The sequence below is a fragment of the Monodon monoceros genome, unplaced genomic scaffold (genome assembly GCF_005190385.1).
Source record: "Monodon monoceros isolate NGI ecotype Baffin Bay Population unplaced genomic scaffold, NGI_Narwhal_1 Super_Scaffold_9, whole genome shotgun sequence".
Taxonomy (NCBI): domain Eukaryota; kingdom Metazoa; phylum Chordata; class Mammalia; order Artiodactyla; family Monodontidae; genus Monodon; species Monodon monoceros.
Genome location: NW_021703786.1, coordinates 6,119,798 through 6,135,305, shown reverse-complemented (window position 1 = coordinate 6,135,305; position 15,508 = coordinate 6,119,798). Strand labels below are relative to the sequence as shown.

General features: G+C 43.0%; 1 protein-coding gene across 7 annotated transcripts in view; it reads right to left on the bottom strand.

Annotated features, from left to right (window-relative positions):
- SCPEP1 (serine carboxypeptidase 1) overlaps positions 1 to 15,508 on the bottom strand; it is a 73,221-nt gene that overhangs the window by 11,637 nt on the left and 46,076 nt on the right. For 5 of the 7 annotated variants that reach the window (XR_003791933.1, XR_003791935.1, XR_003791936.1 and 2 more), the window contains exons 13-14: positions 11,332 to 12,203; positions 8,872 to 8,984 (exon numbers count right to left, since the gene is read on the bottom strand). The gene's annotated coding sequence lies outside the window, so the exon portion shown is untranslated. The remainder of the gene's footprint in view (positions 1 to 8,871; positions 8,985 to 11,331; positions 12,204 to 15,508) is intronic. The other 2 variants (XR_003791937.1, XR_003791939.1) reach the window with 2 other exon arrangements.

Genomic DNA, 15,508 nt, shown 5'->3' with positions numbered 1-15,508 from the left:
CCCGGTCTGGGAAGATCCCACATGCCGCAGAGCGGCTGGGCCCGTGCCATGGCCGCTGAGCCTGCGCGTCCGGAGCCTGTGCTCCGCGGCGGGAGAGGCCACAGCAGTGAGAGGCCCGAGTACCGCAAAAAAATAAATTAATTAATTAAAAAGACAACAAATACCATGTGTTGGTGAGGGTGTGGAGAAATGGGAACCCTTACGCACTGTTGGTGGCAATGTAAATTGGTGCAGTCACTATGGAAAACAGTATGGAGATTCCTCAAAAAATTAAAAATAGAACTACCATATGATCCATCAATTCCACTACTGGGTATTTATCTGAAGAAAACAAAAACACTAACTAGAAAAGATATATGTATCACCTAAGTCCCAAATGAAACTGGAAACATGAAACTGGAAATGCACTTCTCCATTTCTTAAGTAGGTTCCAGGCTTCCTGCGTGATGCTCATAATTTAGTTTGGTTTGTCGAATATTTACCACGTGCTCTTGTATGTCAGGCATTGGGACAGGTACTTGGGATCTGAAGATGAGCAAGACACATTCTTTTATTTGTTTATTTATATTTATTTTTAAAACATCTTTATTGGAGTATAACTGCTTTACAATGGTGTGTTAGTTTCTACTGTATAACAAAGTGAATCAGCTATACATATACATATATTCCCATATCTCCTCCATCTTGCATCTCCCTCCCACCGTCCCTATCCCACCCCTCTAGGTGGTCACAAAGCACCGAGCTGATCTCCCTGTGCTATGCGGCTGCTTCCAACTAGCTATCTATTTTACATTCGGTAGTGTATATATGTCGATGCTACTCTCACTTCGCCCCAGCTTCCCCCTCCCACCCCATGTCCTCAAGTCCATTTTCTGTCTACCTTTTTATTCCTGCCCTGCAACTAGGTTACTCAGTACCGTTGTTTCTGTTTGTTTTTTAGATTCCATACATATGTGTTAGCATACGGTATTTCTTTTTCTCTTTCTGACTTACTTCACTCTGTATGACAGACTCTAGGTCCATCCACCTCACTACAAATAACTCAATTTCGTTTCTTTTTATGGCTGAGTAATATTCCATGGTTTATATGTGCCACATCTTCTTTATCCATTCATCTGTTGATGGACATTTACGTTGGTTCCATGTCCTGGCTATTGTAAATAGTGCTGCAATGAAAACTGTGGTACATGTCTCTTTTTGAATTATGGTTTTCTCAGGGTATATACCCAGTACTGGGATTGCTGGGTCATATGGTAGTTCTATTTTTAGTTTTTTAAGGAGCCTCCATACTGTTTTCCATAGTGGGTGTATCAATTTACTATGGATTGTAAATTGATCCCTTTTTGTAAATTGATAGCAATTTACCTTTTCACCACACCCTTTCCAGCATTTATTGTTTCCAGATTTTTTGATAATGGCCATTCTGACTGGTGTGAGGTGATACCTCATTGGAGTTTTTTTTTTTTTTAAATAAATTTATTTATTTATTTTTGGCTACGTTGGCTCTTCGTTGCTGCACACGGGCTTTCTCTAGTTGGAGTGAGCGGGGGCTATTCTTCATTATGGTGCGTGCGTGGGCTTCTCATTGTGGTGCCTTCTCTTGTTGCGGAGCATGGGCTCTAGGCACGTGGGCTGCAGTAGTTGTGGCATTTGGGCTCAGTTGTTGTGGCTTCTGGGCTTAGCTGCTTCACAGCATGTGGGGTCTTCCCGGACCAGGGCACGAACCTGTGTCCCCTGCATTGGCAGGCGGATTCTTAACCACTGTGCCACCAGGGAAGCCCCCTCATTGGAGTTTTGATTTGCATTTCTCTAATGATTAGTGATGCTGAGCATCTTTTCATGTGCCTCTTGGCCATCTGTATGTCTTCCTTGGTGAAATGTCTATTTAGGTCTTTCACTCATTTTTTAACTGGATTGTTTGTTTTTTTGATATTGAGCTCCATGAGCTGTTTGTATATTTTGGAGATTAATCCTTTGTTGTTTCATTTGCAAATATTTTCTCCAATTCTGAGGGTTGTCTTTTTGTCTTGTTTATAGTTTCCTTTGCTGTGCAAAAGCTTTTAAGTTTAATTAAATCCCATTTGTTTGTTTTTATTTCTGTTACTCTAGGAGGTGGTTCAAAAAAGATCTTGCTGTGGCTTATGTCAAGGAGTATTTTCCCTATGTTTTCCTCTAAGAGTTTTATAGGGTCTGGTCTTATTTAAGTCTTTAATCCATTTGGAGTTTATTTTTGTGTATGGTGTTAGACAGTGTTCTAATTTCATTCTTTTATATGTAGCTGTCCAGTTTTCCCAGCACCACTTGTTGAAGAGGCTGTCTTTTCTCCATTGTATGTTCTTGCCTCCTTTGTCGTAAATTAGGTGCCTGTATGTGTGTGAGTTTATCTCTGGGCATTCTATCTTGTACCATTGATCTATATTTCTGTTTTTGTGCCATTACCATACTGTCTTAATTACTGTAGCTTTGTGGTATAGCTTGAAGCCTGATTCCTCCAACTCAGTTTTTCTTTCTCCAGATTGCTTTGGCTATTCGGGGTCTTTTGTGTTTCCATACAAATTGTAAAGTTTTTTGTTCTAATTCTGTGAAGAATGGCATTGGTAGTTTGATAGGGATTGCACTGAATGTGCAGATTGCTTTGGTTAGTATAGTCCTTTTCACAATATTGATTCTTCCAATCTATGAACATGGTATATTTTTCCATCTGTTTATGTCATCTTTGATTTCTTTCATCAGTGTTTTATAGTTTTGAGTACAAGTCTTTTGCATCCTTAGGCAGGGTTATTTCTAGGTATTTTATTCTTTATCTTGCAGTGGTAAATGGAAGTGTTTCCTTAATTTCTCTTTCTGATTTTTCACTGTTGGTGCATAGGAATGCCAGAGATTTCTGTGCATTAATTTTGTATCCTGCAACCTTACCAAATTCATTGAATAGTTCTAGTAGTTTTCTGGTGAAATCTTTAGGATTTTCTGTGTACAGTATCATGTCATTGGCAAACAGTGACAGTTTTACTTCTTCTTTTCCAATTTGTATTCTTTTTATTGCTTTTTATTCTCTGACTGCTGTGGCAAGGACTTCCAAAACTATGTTGAATAAGAGTGGCGAGAGTGGACATCCTTGTCTTGTTCCTGATCTTAGTGGAAATGCTTTCAGTTTTTCACCATTGAGTATGATGCTTGCTGTGGGTTTGTCACATATGGCCTTTATTATGTTGAGGTAAGTTCCCTCTATGCCCATATTCTGGAGAGTTTTCATCATAAACCAGTGTTGAATTTTGCCAAAAGCTTTTTCTGCATCTACTGAGATGATCATATGGTTTTTATTCCTTAATTTGTTAATGTAGTGTATCACACTGATTGATTTGCGTATATTGAAGAATCCTTGCATCCCTGGGATAAATGTCACTTGATCATGGTGTATGATCCTTTTAATGTGTTGTTGGATTCTGTTTGCTAGTATTTTGTTCAGGATTTTTACATCTATGTTCACCAGTGATATTGGTCTGTAATTTTCTTTTTTGTGTGTGATTATCTTTGTTTGGTTTTGGTGTCAGGGTGATAGTGGCTTTGTAGAATGAATCTGGGAATGTTTCTCCCTCTGCAATTTTTTGGAGGAGTTTGAGAAGGATCAGTGTTAGCTCTTCTCTAAATGTTTGATAGAATTCTCCTGTGAAGCCATCTGGTCCTGGACTTTTGTTTGTTTGAGGATTTTAAATTATGGTTTCAATTTCACTGCTTGTGATAGGTCTGTTTATATTTTCTAATTCTCCCTGGTTCAGTCTGGAAAATTGTACCTTTCAAAGAATTTGTCCATTTCTTCGTGGTTGTTCATTTTATTGGCATATAGTTGTTTGTAGTAGCCTCTTATCATCCATTTTATTTCTGCAGTGTCAGCTGTGATTTCTCCTTTTTCTTTTCTAATTTTATTGATTTGTGTCCTCTCCCTTTTTTTCTTGATGAGTTTGGCTAAGGATTTATCAATTTTGTTTATCTTCCCAAAGAACCAGCCTTTAGTTTGATTGATCTTTGCTATTGTTTTCTTCATTTCTATTTCATTTATTTCTGCTCTGATCTTTATGGTTTCTTTACTTCTACTGACTTTGGGTTTTCTGTGTTCTTCACTCTCTGGTTGTTTAAAGTGTAGGGTTAGATTGTTTTATTTGAGATTTTTCTTGTTTCTTGAGGTGAGGCTGTATTGCTATAGACTTCCCTCTTAGAACTGTTTTTGCTGCACCCCATAGATTTTGGCTTATCATGTTCTCATCGTCATTTGTTTCTATGTATTTTTTAATTTCTTCTTTGATTTCTTCCATGATCTCTTGGTTATTTAGTAGTGCACTGTTTAGCCTCCATGTATTTGTGTTTTTTACAGGGTTTTTTTTCCTGTAATTGATTTCCAATCTCATAGCATTGTGGTCAGAAAAGATGTTTGATACTATTACAATCTTCTTAAATTTTCCAAGGCTTGCTTTGTGACCCAAGATATGATCTATCCTGGAGAATGTTCTCTGTGCACTTGAGAAGAAAGTGTACTCAGCCACTTTTGGGTGGAATGTTCTATAAATACCAATTAGATCTATCTGGTCTATTGTGTCATTTAAAGCTTGTGTTTCCTTATTTATTTTCTGTTTGGATGATCTGTCCATTGGTGTAAGTGGGGTGTTAAAGTCCCCTACTATTATTGTTTTACTGTTGATTTCTCTTTCCATGGTTTTTAGCAATTGCCGTATGTATTGAGGTGCTCCTATGTTGAGTGCATAAACCTTTATAATTATTATATCTTCTTCTTGGATTGATCCTTTGATCATTATGTAGTGTCCCTCCTTACCTCTTGTAACAGTCTTTATTTTAAAGTCTATTTTATCTGATACAAGTATTACTACTCCATCTTTCGATTTCCATTTGCATGGAATATATTTTTCCATCCCTTCACTTTCAGTCTGTATGTGTCCCTAGGACTGAAGTGAGTCTTCTGTAGGTAGCATATATATGGGTCTTGTTTTTGTATCAATTCAGCCAGTCTGTGTCTTTTGGTTGGGGCATTTAATCCATTTACATTCAAGGTTATTATCAATATGTTCCTATTACCATTTTCTTAAATTGTTTTGGGTTTGTTTTTGTAGGTCTTTTTCTTCTCTTGTGTTTCCCACTTAGAGAAGTTTCTTTAGCATTTGTTGTAAAGCTAGTTTGGTGGTGCTGAATTCTCTTAGCTTTTGCTTGTCTGAAAAGCTTTTGACTTCTCCATCGAATCTGAATGAGATCCTTGCTGGGTAGAGTAATCTTGGTTGTAGGTGTTTTTCTTTCATCATTTTAAGTATATCCTGCCACTCCTTTCTGGCCTGCAGAGTTTCTGCTGAAAAATCAGCTAATAACCTTATAGGGATTCCTTTGTATGTTATTTTTTGCTTTTCCCTTGCTGCTTTTAATATTTTTTCTTTGAATTTAATTTTTGTTACTTTGATTAATATGTGTCTTGGTGTGTTTCTCCTAGGGTTTATCCTGTATGGGATTCTCTGTGCTTCCTGGACTTGGTTGCCTCTTTCCTTTCCCATGTTAGAGAAGTTTTCCACTATAGTCTCTTCAAATATTTTCTCAGACCCTTTCTTTCTCTTTTCTTCTCCTGGGACCCCTATAATTCGAATGTTGGTGTGTTTAGTGCTGTCCCAGAGGTCTCTGAGATTGCCTTCAATTTTTTATTTAATAAAATTATTTTATTTATTTATTTTTGGCTGCATTGGGTCTTCATTGCTGTGCGTGGGCTTTCTCTAGTTGCGGTAAGCGGGGGCTATTCTTCGTTGCAGTGCGTGGGCTTCTCATTGTGGTGGCTTCTCTTTTTGCAAAGCATGGGCTCTAGAGCACAGGCTCAGTAGTTGTGGCTCACAGGCTTAGTTGCTCCTCAGCATGTGGGATTTTCCTAGACCAGGGCTCCAACTCGTGTCCCCTGCATTGGCTGGTGGATTCTTAACCACTGTGCCACCAGGGAAGCCCCCTGTCTTCAATTCTTTTCCTTCTTTTTTCTTTATTCTGCCCGTTGGCAGTTATTTCCAACATTTTGTCTTCCAACTCACTTATTCGTTTTTCTGCCTCAGTTATTCTGTTATTGATTCCTTCTCATGTATTTTTCATTTCAGTTATTGTGTTGTTCATCTCTGTTTGTTTGTTCTTTACTTCTCCTAGATCTTTGTTAAGCATTTCTTGTATTTTCTCAATCCATGTCTCCATTCTATTTCTTAGATTCTGGATCATGTTCACTATCATTACTCTGAATTCTTTTTCAGGTAGGTTGCCTACTTCATTTATTTGGTCTTGTAGGTTTTTACCTTGCTCCTTCATGTGTGACATTTTTTTGTCATCTTATTTATTTTTTTGACAGGTGGGACTGTGTCCCTGTCTCACTGGTTGTTTGGCCTGAGGCTTCCAACACTGGGGTTTGTAGGCTGTTGGGTAGAGCTGGGTCTTGGTGCTGAGATGAAGAACTCCGTGAGATCTCACTCCTATGAATATTCCCTGGGGTCTGAGGTTCTCTGTTAGTCCAGTGATTGGGACACAGAGCTCCCACTGCAGGAGCTTTGGCCTGACCCTAGGCTCGTGAACCAAGATCCTTCAAGCTGCCTGGGGCAGCAAGAAAAAAAAAAGTAAAAAATAAAAGTAGACTAGTAAACTAACAGATATGTTAGGAAGAATATAAAAATAAAAATATAGATGAATCAACAACCAGAAGGTACATCAGTACCACAATAGTAAAAAGGAGGAGGGAAAAGAAAAAAAAAGGGTGGGGAAAGGCCTTGGCTGTGGAGGGCAGGAACTAAACAAGGGAAAGGTTTGGGCGGTGGGTGGGGCCAATGCTCAGGACCCACAGAGTCAGAAAAGGCCCTGGGAGCTGTGGGGTGTGGGGTGTGGGGCTTCGGTTCAAGAAACAGAAGGGGCCCAGGCATATCACCCATCCCCGGTCTCAGACGGCAGGGGACCTCACCTGGGAGCCCAGCAGGCTTCCCGGGCTCAAGTGGGCAAGGCACCGCCCTCCTCTCCTCTCCTGCTCATCTGGTCTGGAAGGGCCCCTCCCACCTGCCTCTCCTGATCTCCCTGGCCTCCCTCCTATGACCCCAAGGACCCGCGTGGCCTGGAGGGGGCTTTGGAGGGCAGGGGATCAGCCTGGGAGCTCAGCAGCCTCCCTGCTCCCTAGTGGGCATGGCAATTGCCCTCTGCTCCTCTCCCACTCCTCTCACCTGCCTCTCCTGTTCTCCCCTCGGCTTCCTTCCTATGCCCCCAAGGAGCCACATGACCTGGAGGGGGGTTTGGAGGGTGCTTTCGATGGCAGGGGATTGGCCTGGGAGCTCAGCAGGCTCCCCAGGCCCAAGTAAACAGGGCAATCACCCTCTGCTCCTCTCCTGCTCCTCCTGGGTGGCTCCTCCCACCTGCCTCTCCTGATCCCCCCAGCCTCCCTCCTATGCCCCCAGGACCTACGTGGCCTGGATGGGGCTTTGGAGTGGGGGTACCGGCCTGGGAGCTCAGCAGGCTCCCCGGCCCGAGTGGGTCAGGCAATCGCCCTCCACTCCTCTCCTGCTCTTCCTGGAGAGTCCCTCCCATCTGCCTCTCCTGATCTCCCCACCCTCAGTGGCGCCAATCCTGTCTGGCCTCCACTTCTCCTCCCCGCTTAGTCCCCCTACATCCTACCGGTTCACTTTGGCATTCCGCCCGTCTCCTTGGGCATCAGAGTCTCCCACCAGCAGCCAGCAGGTGCCCTAGTAGTGGGGAGATGCTAACTCCCTGTCTTCCCACACCGCCATCTTGACTCCCTCTATTTTATATATAGTAGTGTGTATATGTTAATCTCAAGCTCCTAATTTCTCCCTCCCCCCAGCCTTTCCCCTTTGGTAACCATAAGTTTGTTTTCGAAGTCTGTGAGTCTGTTTCTGTTTTGTAAATAAGTTTATTTATGTCATGTTTTTAGATTCCACATATAAGTGATATCATATGCTATTTGTCCTTCTCTGTCTGACTTCACTTAGTATGATAATCTCTAGGTCCACCCGTGTTGCTGCAAATGGTGTTATTTCATTCTTTTTTTATGGCCGAGTAACAGTCCATTGTATATACATATCCCATCTTCTTTATCCATTCCTCTGTCGATGGACATTTAGGTTGCTTCCATGTCTTCTGTATTGTAAATAGTGCTCCAGTGAACACTGGGGTGCATATATCTTTTCAAATTATGGTTTTCTCCAGATATATGCCCAGGAGTGGGATTGCTGGATCATGTGGTAGTTCTATTTTTAGTTTAGTTTTTTTTTTTAAACATCTTTATCAGAGTATAATTGCTTTACAATGGTGTGTTAGTTTCCATTGTATAACAAAGTGAATCAGCTATATGTATACATATATCTCCATATCTCCTCCCTCTTGCGTCTCCCTCCCACCCTCCCTATCCCACCCCTCTGGGTGGTCACAAAGCACCGAGCTGACCTCTTTGTGCTATGCGGCTGCTTCCCACTAGCTATCTATTTTACGTTTGGTAGTGTATATATGTCCATGCCACTCTCTCACTTTGTCCCAGCTTACCCTTCCCCTCCCCATGTCCTCAAGTCTATTCTCTACATCTGCATCTTTATTCTATTTTTAGTTTTTTTAAGGAACCTCCATACTGTTCTCCATAGTGGTTGTACCAATTTACATTCCCACCAACAATGTAGGAAGGTTCCCTTTTCTCCACACCCTCTCCAGCATTTACTGTTGCAGAGTTTTTAATGATGGCCATTCTGACCTCTGTGAGGTGATATCTCATTCAGAAGGGCTTTCGTACTGGCACACTCTGCCTACAACCTGCTCGATTACCTATCCTACAGCATAGATAGACCTCCATAAAGTGTAACTAACCTTGCAACAGATGGCCCTAAGTCAGGGGCACAGTTCCTCGTGAGAAATACAATTCTTGTTCTTGCTATCATTGAAGACATTGCTCCCAAGACTTCTGCAACAGTGAACTACATCTGCCAACAAAGTTGGAAAGAGAACAGCACAAATGAAAAGGTCAAGTTTTTGAAACGAGAAAATGTGGCAAATTTTCATGCACAGATACGGCAAAAAGTGGGTATCACTGAATGGTGAAATCCCAGTCAGAGCCAATGAGGAAGACAAGCACCTGGAACAAAGCAAACTCAAGTGCAGCTCAGGGACTGCACAATTTGCAAGAGGTCCATTGTGTTCATTCCTCATTCCTGCTCTGGAGTGTCACTCAGCCAAACAACTAGCGAACACTGAAGGCCTACCCTGTACCAGGGCCCCAGGAAGTAATCACTAGAAGACTGAGGATCACAGAGTACAGGTAGAGGGCTATGAGACTGAGTAAGGGGGCTGCTAACTTCCCAGGGGAATCAGGGAAGGCTTATGAGAGAAGGTCAGGTTTATGCTGAAACCTGAAAGATGAGTAAGAAAGTAGCTACGTGGGGAGGGGCAGGAGGTCTTTCAGTAAGAAGGACACATGAAAAGTCCAGTGTTGGGTGCTGAAGAGTGGAGAGGGGAAAGGCTTCTTCCCTGTTTCTGGCTTTAAGTCTTCCTGAAGACTCAGAGCTCTGGCCTCGCTTTAATCCTCCGCAATGAGGAAGGCTGAGTTATCTGATGGGTATCTGTTTTGTGGCAGTCTCAGCCTATGGACAGTGATGCTACCTATCTGCTCGGAATGCCTGCGGGCACTCACCTGGGCCCCTGCTACCTGTGGTGAGCCTCCTCTTCCCCTACTGGAGCCAGTGTTGTGGCTGGATTAGCTCTTGTGGTTCTGATCATGATTGCAAGATGCACCTCACAGCAACCCTCAGGGAACTTTGAAAAAGCAAGGTTGATTACTCACAAGCCCTGGAGGGTACAGGCATGCCTGGGGCCTACATACTGAGGTCATGGCCAAAGAGAAAGAGAGTGCATACCTGGGTTCTGCCTTTACTGGGGTGCCTAGAGTTTCATGAGTTCACTCTTTATTGGTTAATTTAGAACACAGGATTGGGAATGAAGGAGCAGGAAGGGAAAAAGCAGGATCACTCAAGCGGTCAGTCATCTAGGTCACCCAGGGCTTTCTAAAGGGGGAACTTCATAGGTGCAGTGGCCTGGCTCTTTATGTACTTGTGTAGCTGGCAATGTGCTTATTCAATCGAAAGTTTAATGTCAGGCACCTACATTACAATCAAATAAGCTAATCGTCAGGCACTTCCACTACAATATCATCCAAAGTTTAGTGCAGGAAATAGAAAGCACTGTAGATATTTTGGGTAGGAAAGGATTTATCAGTATCAGTGCTCACTACTTCATTGGAAAGACTGGAAGGAGGGAAGAAATGGCTCGAGGATAGGGTCTCCAGGGGTGAGTCCAAGAACATGGAAGAACTCGTCCACTACTGTAGCTCCTACCACTGGAACACTGATTTAACACAGACCACCATAGTTGTAAGTCAGGGACCAGGAGCCCTCAGGCAAGAAGATGCCACCCCAAAAGATCCTTCATACACAGGAAGAATGGGTCCTGGAACGTTGCTGCTGAAAAATCTCACGATTCTACAACCTGGCTTGCGAGAAAAAAAAAAACCCAAAAGGGCCACCATCTAATATCCACCTTATTTACATACGAACCCTAGCTACAAAGGCATCTGTGAGTATAGTTTGGGCTTTCTGACCTCTGCACTCCGGAAGGTGCCTGTGAGGGTGGACTGGCAAGCTAATTCATAGTGTCCGTCACACTGGGGCACAGATGGTGGTCTACATTTCTTGACTGGGTAGAGCCAATCTAGCATGAATGCTGGCTTGGGGGGATTTGGCTTTCTTTTCCCCTCTCTACCAGGATGAGCAGGAGGCAGTGTCTGCCCTACACACTGTCCCTTTCCCTTGGATGGGCTGGTCCAAGGTCAAGACTGGGTATTTACAATTAGCAAGTGCATTCTGATTCGCACACTGAGCTACGTCTTCCAGTTTATTTGGTTTCTTATCTGCTGACTTTATTGTGTTGTTTTCAGTTGTTTCAGAGCTTGGGTAAGGAAGAGGATACAACTTATAGGGCCCTCTCCAGGAACCCAACTTCTAAGAGCACTGCAGTGAAAAGAGAAAGGGGTAGAGAGACACCAATGAGGCTGAAGAGGGCCCTGATTCTATTAGGTCTTAGGGTCTGGTTAAGGATTTTGGACTTGAATCTAAGGCCATGGGGAAGCCCATTCTTCCACCTCAGGAGTGTGAGGTGTGAGGAGAGCCTGAAAGTCTACACATCACCATACTTTCTCCTCTGACCCCTCTCATGACAAGAAGAGTTCTGAGGTGAAGAAAGACAGAGGGAGGTATGAGAAAATGAGTGCTGGCCCACCTGGTAGACAGTCTCTCAATGGCTCTCAGCGATGTCTGCTTCCTGTATTCATGCCCTTGTGTAATTCCCTCCACTTGAACGGGGCAGGACATACTGACTTGCTTCTTAAGAATAGAATAGGCAAAGGTGATAAGATAGCACACTGGGATTCGGCTACAAAGGACGGTGACCTGTACCTTGCTCACTTTCTCTCCCTGATTCTTCTCTCTCACTTTGCCACGTCATGCGCTGCCCTGCGGAGAGATTCACATGGCAAACAACTGAGAGAGGCCCTCAGTCCAACCGCCTGTGATGAGCTGAGTCTTGCCAACAATCTCATGAGCGAGCTTGTAAGCAGATCCTTCCCCAGTTGAGCCTTGAGATGACTGCAGCTCTGGCTAATAGCTTGATGGCAGCCCCAGGAGAGACCCCAACTTGACCTACAGAAACGATCAGATAATAATGTTCTAAGTCACTACATTTCTGGGTGATTTATTACGCAGCAATAGGTAACTAATACTAATCCATCAAATAAGGAGTCCCTAGGTCTCTCTGGACTTTGCTTCTTACCAAAGTGGTTGGTCCAAAAAAACAAATAAACAAAAACAAACAAAGAAAAAACCCAAAGTGATTGGTCCATCCTGCAGCAGGAGACCACAACAAAATCTAGGTGCCTCTGCCATTAGTGAATAAGGGCCCCAAGTAAGGTTCCCAATACAGACAGTCCACGACTTACAATGGTTTGACTTACAATTTTTCGACGTTAGATGGTGCAAAAGCAATATGCATTCAGTAGAAACCATACATCAGATTTTGAATTGTGATCTTTCCCCGGGCTGCGACACCTGGTACAACACTCCCTTGTCATGCTGGGCAGCAGCAGCCACAGCTCCCTGTCGGCCACATGATCATGAGACACTGACAACCATTCTTTCACTTTCAGTACAGTATTCAACAAATTACATGAGATATTCAACAGTTCATTATAAAACAGGCTTTGTGTTGGATGATTGTGCCCAACCGTAGGCTAACGGAAGTGTTCTGAGCACGTTTAAGGTAGGTTAGGCTAAGCTAGGTAAGCTAGGTAGGTTAGGTATACTAAATGCAGTTTTGACTTATTTTCAACTTACGATGGATTTACCAGGATGTAACCCCATCAAAGTCGAGGGAGATCTGTTCTTATTGCTCAAGATCCCAGCATCCACCTCCCTTAGGCACCTGAACAACTAAACAGACCATATGGACCCACAACATCCAATCTTCCAGAATAAGAACTAAGGGGACAAGCTAAAAATTAACCAAAAGAACAGGATGGGGAATGAGATTATTCTGTAACTACCCTCATTCAAAGATAAGTATACATAAACAAGCAAACACAATAAACATGAAAAAACACACACACAACCAACCTCAACTAAAATGGAGGAAATCAACACAAAATACAAAAGATAGATGAAACAGATGAGAAACATTCCTTGGAAGGTTTGTACTAGGAAACTCTAAACACTTTGCTTCCTCTCAAGGAAATTAAAGCAAACACTGAGTTCATGAAATAAGAAATTAAGAAACAGATGAGAAGACAACAGTTCACAAGGTGAAACAGCAGCTGGCCTAACTAGGAAAAATCAATTTCCATCCTCCAAAGGTCATAGAATCTCCAGTCTTCTAGGCCACTCTAATCAGAAACATAGCGGAAATTTAACTCTGGAAAACAGAGTTTGGCCAAGGCAAGTTGAAACATTACAAAGACTACAGTCTACCCCTTCTCAACTGGCCACCCACATGTTGCCCGAAACACCATTTAATCTCCAAATAAAGACAAAAACAAAGCTATGCTTCTGCTTAACATGACACACTATCCCTCTTACAACCAAAACCATTCTAACCTCATCCCCAGGAGAGCATCAAGGTCCCTTTTTCGTCTTTGGATAACATTCGTTCTTTTCCTAGCTGATTCACACTCCTGTTTTGACATCTTGTAACTTAAAACACTTACATATAAAGTGATTATGAGCACATCTCAGGTTAGATGATAGAGATTGAGAGAGGAGATACAAAATTTTTGGTTAATATTTATTAAAATATAGTCACATCAAAATAAAGAAGAAATACTTTAAACTATTAGAGTCCTCGTTCTACAGCTGGTCACAGGGCCACAGCTAGTATTTGTAACTATCACCACCTACTGCTCCTTCCACGTTTCCTTTGCCCTCAGCAAACACCTCCGTTGTCATAGTTCCCTGCCTGGTGGAATGACTCAAGCCCTTGCTGAAGGATCTGGGACATTAGCAGTCTAAATTGGGTTGTTGTAGTTTTCCACTGATTTTTGTTTGCTTGTTTTATTGACATCTAGTTGATTTACAATGTTGTGTTAATTTCTGCTGTACAGAAAAGTGATTCAGTTATATATATATATATTCTTTTAATATTCTTTTCCATTATCGTTCATCATAGGATACTGAATATGGTTCTCTGTGCTATACAGTAGCAGGACCTTGTTGTTTCTGTGTTTTCCATTGATCTTAATCAGAGGATATGGGAGTACTAAGAGGCACCCCAAAGGGTCTCCTGCAGTACCCCTTCTTACCCCCACCGTGCAGCAGCAAACCAGTTTCCCCTTGATAGTCAGGTCAATCACCCCAGCCAGCACTCTGCCTATTGATTCAGTGCCCAAAGAGGCCAGATGGCAGCTTCAAGTTCCAATTTAATGCAATCTTTGCTGTGTCTCCTTGTGAAAGCATTTCTCCAAGATCTCTACACCAGCAGATGCTAAAACTGCAGAGATGGGAAGCAAAGCTTTGACTATTGGATCATTAGGGTTAATACTGAGAGGATGGACTTTCATATTTTTCCCTTGATTCCTGAACTTCTGAATCCAGGGTATGGGAGAAACATAATGCTGATTTAGAGAATTTACCACAAACCGGAGGACACTGCCCCAGCCCTTGCAAGATGTCACCACCTATTCGGCAATATAACTGAATCTTCAAAAAGTCATTCAATTGTCTGTCAAAGCAGTTGCTTCAAGATGATGAAGACTAGGGTTGGACCAGTGAATTCCAAGAGCATGAACCCACTGCTGCATGTCATTTGCTGTGAATACCATGATGGTGGATGAGACATCCTGTAAGGCCACAGGTGGTAGTTTTGACAGAAGCATTGTGGGCAGGGAAGGCAAATCTATGTCCAGAGCAAGTGTCAATTCCAGTAAGAGCAACTTGCTGCCTCTTCCAAAATGAAAGTGGTCCAATGTAATCAACCTAACACCAGGTAGCTGGCTGATTCCTTGCGGCAATGGTGCCACATTAGGGGCTCAGCGCTGTCTCCTGCTGGCAGGTTGGGCACTGAGCAGCAGCTGTAGCCAGGTCAGTCTTGGTGAACACATGTTCATGTTGCTGAGGCCATGCATAGCCTCCATCACTGTCACCAGGGCCACTCTGTTCACAAGTCCACAGGAGTTGCTGGGGAAGGGGGCTGTCTGATGTCTACCAAATGGGTCATCCCATCCACCCGATTATTAAAACCTTCCCCTGCCCTTCAGTGAGCATTCACGTGGAACCCAAATATCTTCACGCTCTGCCAATCCGAGAGCTCTATCCTCAGACCTCTCTCCTTCAGACCTTTCGATTTTCCAGTTGTGCTCCTTCCAGTTCAACGACCCAACCAAACCATGACTCGGGGCAGACCCTTTCTTCTGGCCGTCTCTCTTTGCAGGCAAAATAAACAGGTGCACTGCTCCCAGTTCTGTCCAGTAGGAGGATTTCCCTTCACCACCATCTTCCAGGGCTGTCCCAGGGAGGAACTCCAGTGCCAAAGCGGTCCACTTTCAGGCGATGCATGCATATCACACAGAACCATCTACAAACCAAGCCTGAGATTTTTCTTCCTCAGTCGACACATCATAGGGAATCCCATGAAGGCATGGGTGTGGATTGAGAGAGAATACAATGTAGCAGGAACAGGGGCCTTAGGCAAGTCTGGGAATTTGCTATAGGATCTTAGGACAAGAGACTAACCTCCTCAGACAGGGATGGAAGGGCTGCTCCCAATGGCAAAAAAGCTTTGAGGTCCCAGGTTCATTGGAATCTGCCCATATGACATATCCTAATGTTCAAACTTTCACTCCTTCCCCCGAAATACCCTAACCTCTAACAAAAAGACTCTGTGAGGCTGGGAATTCAATTTGTGTTGTAATTCA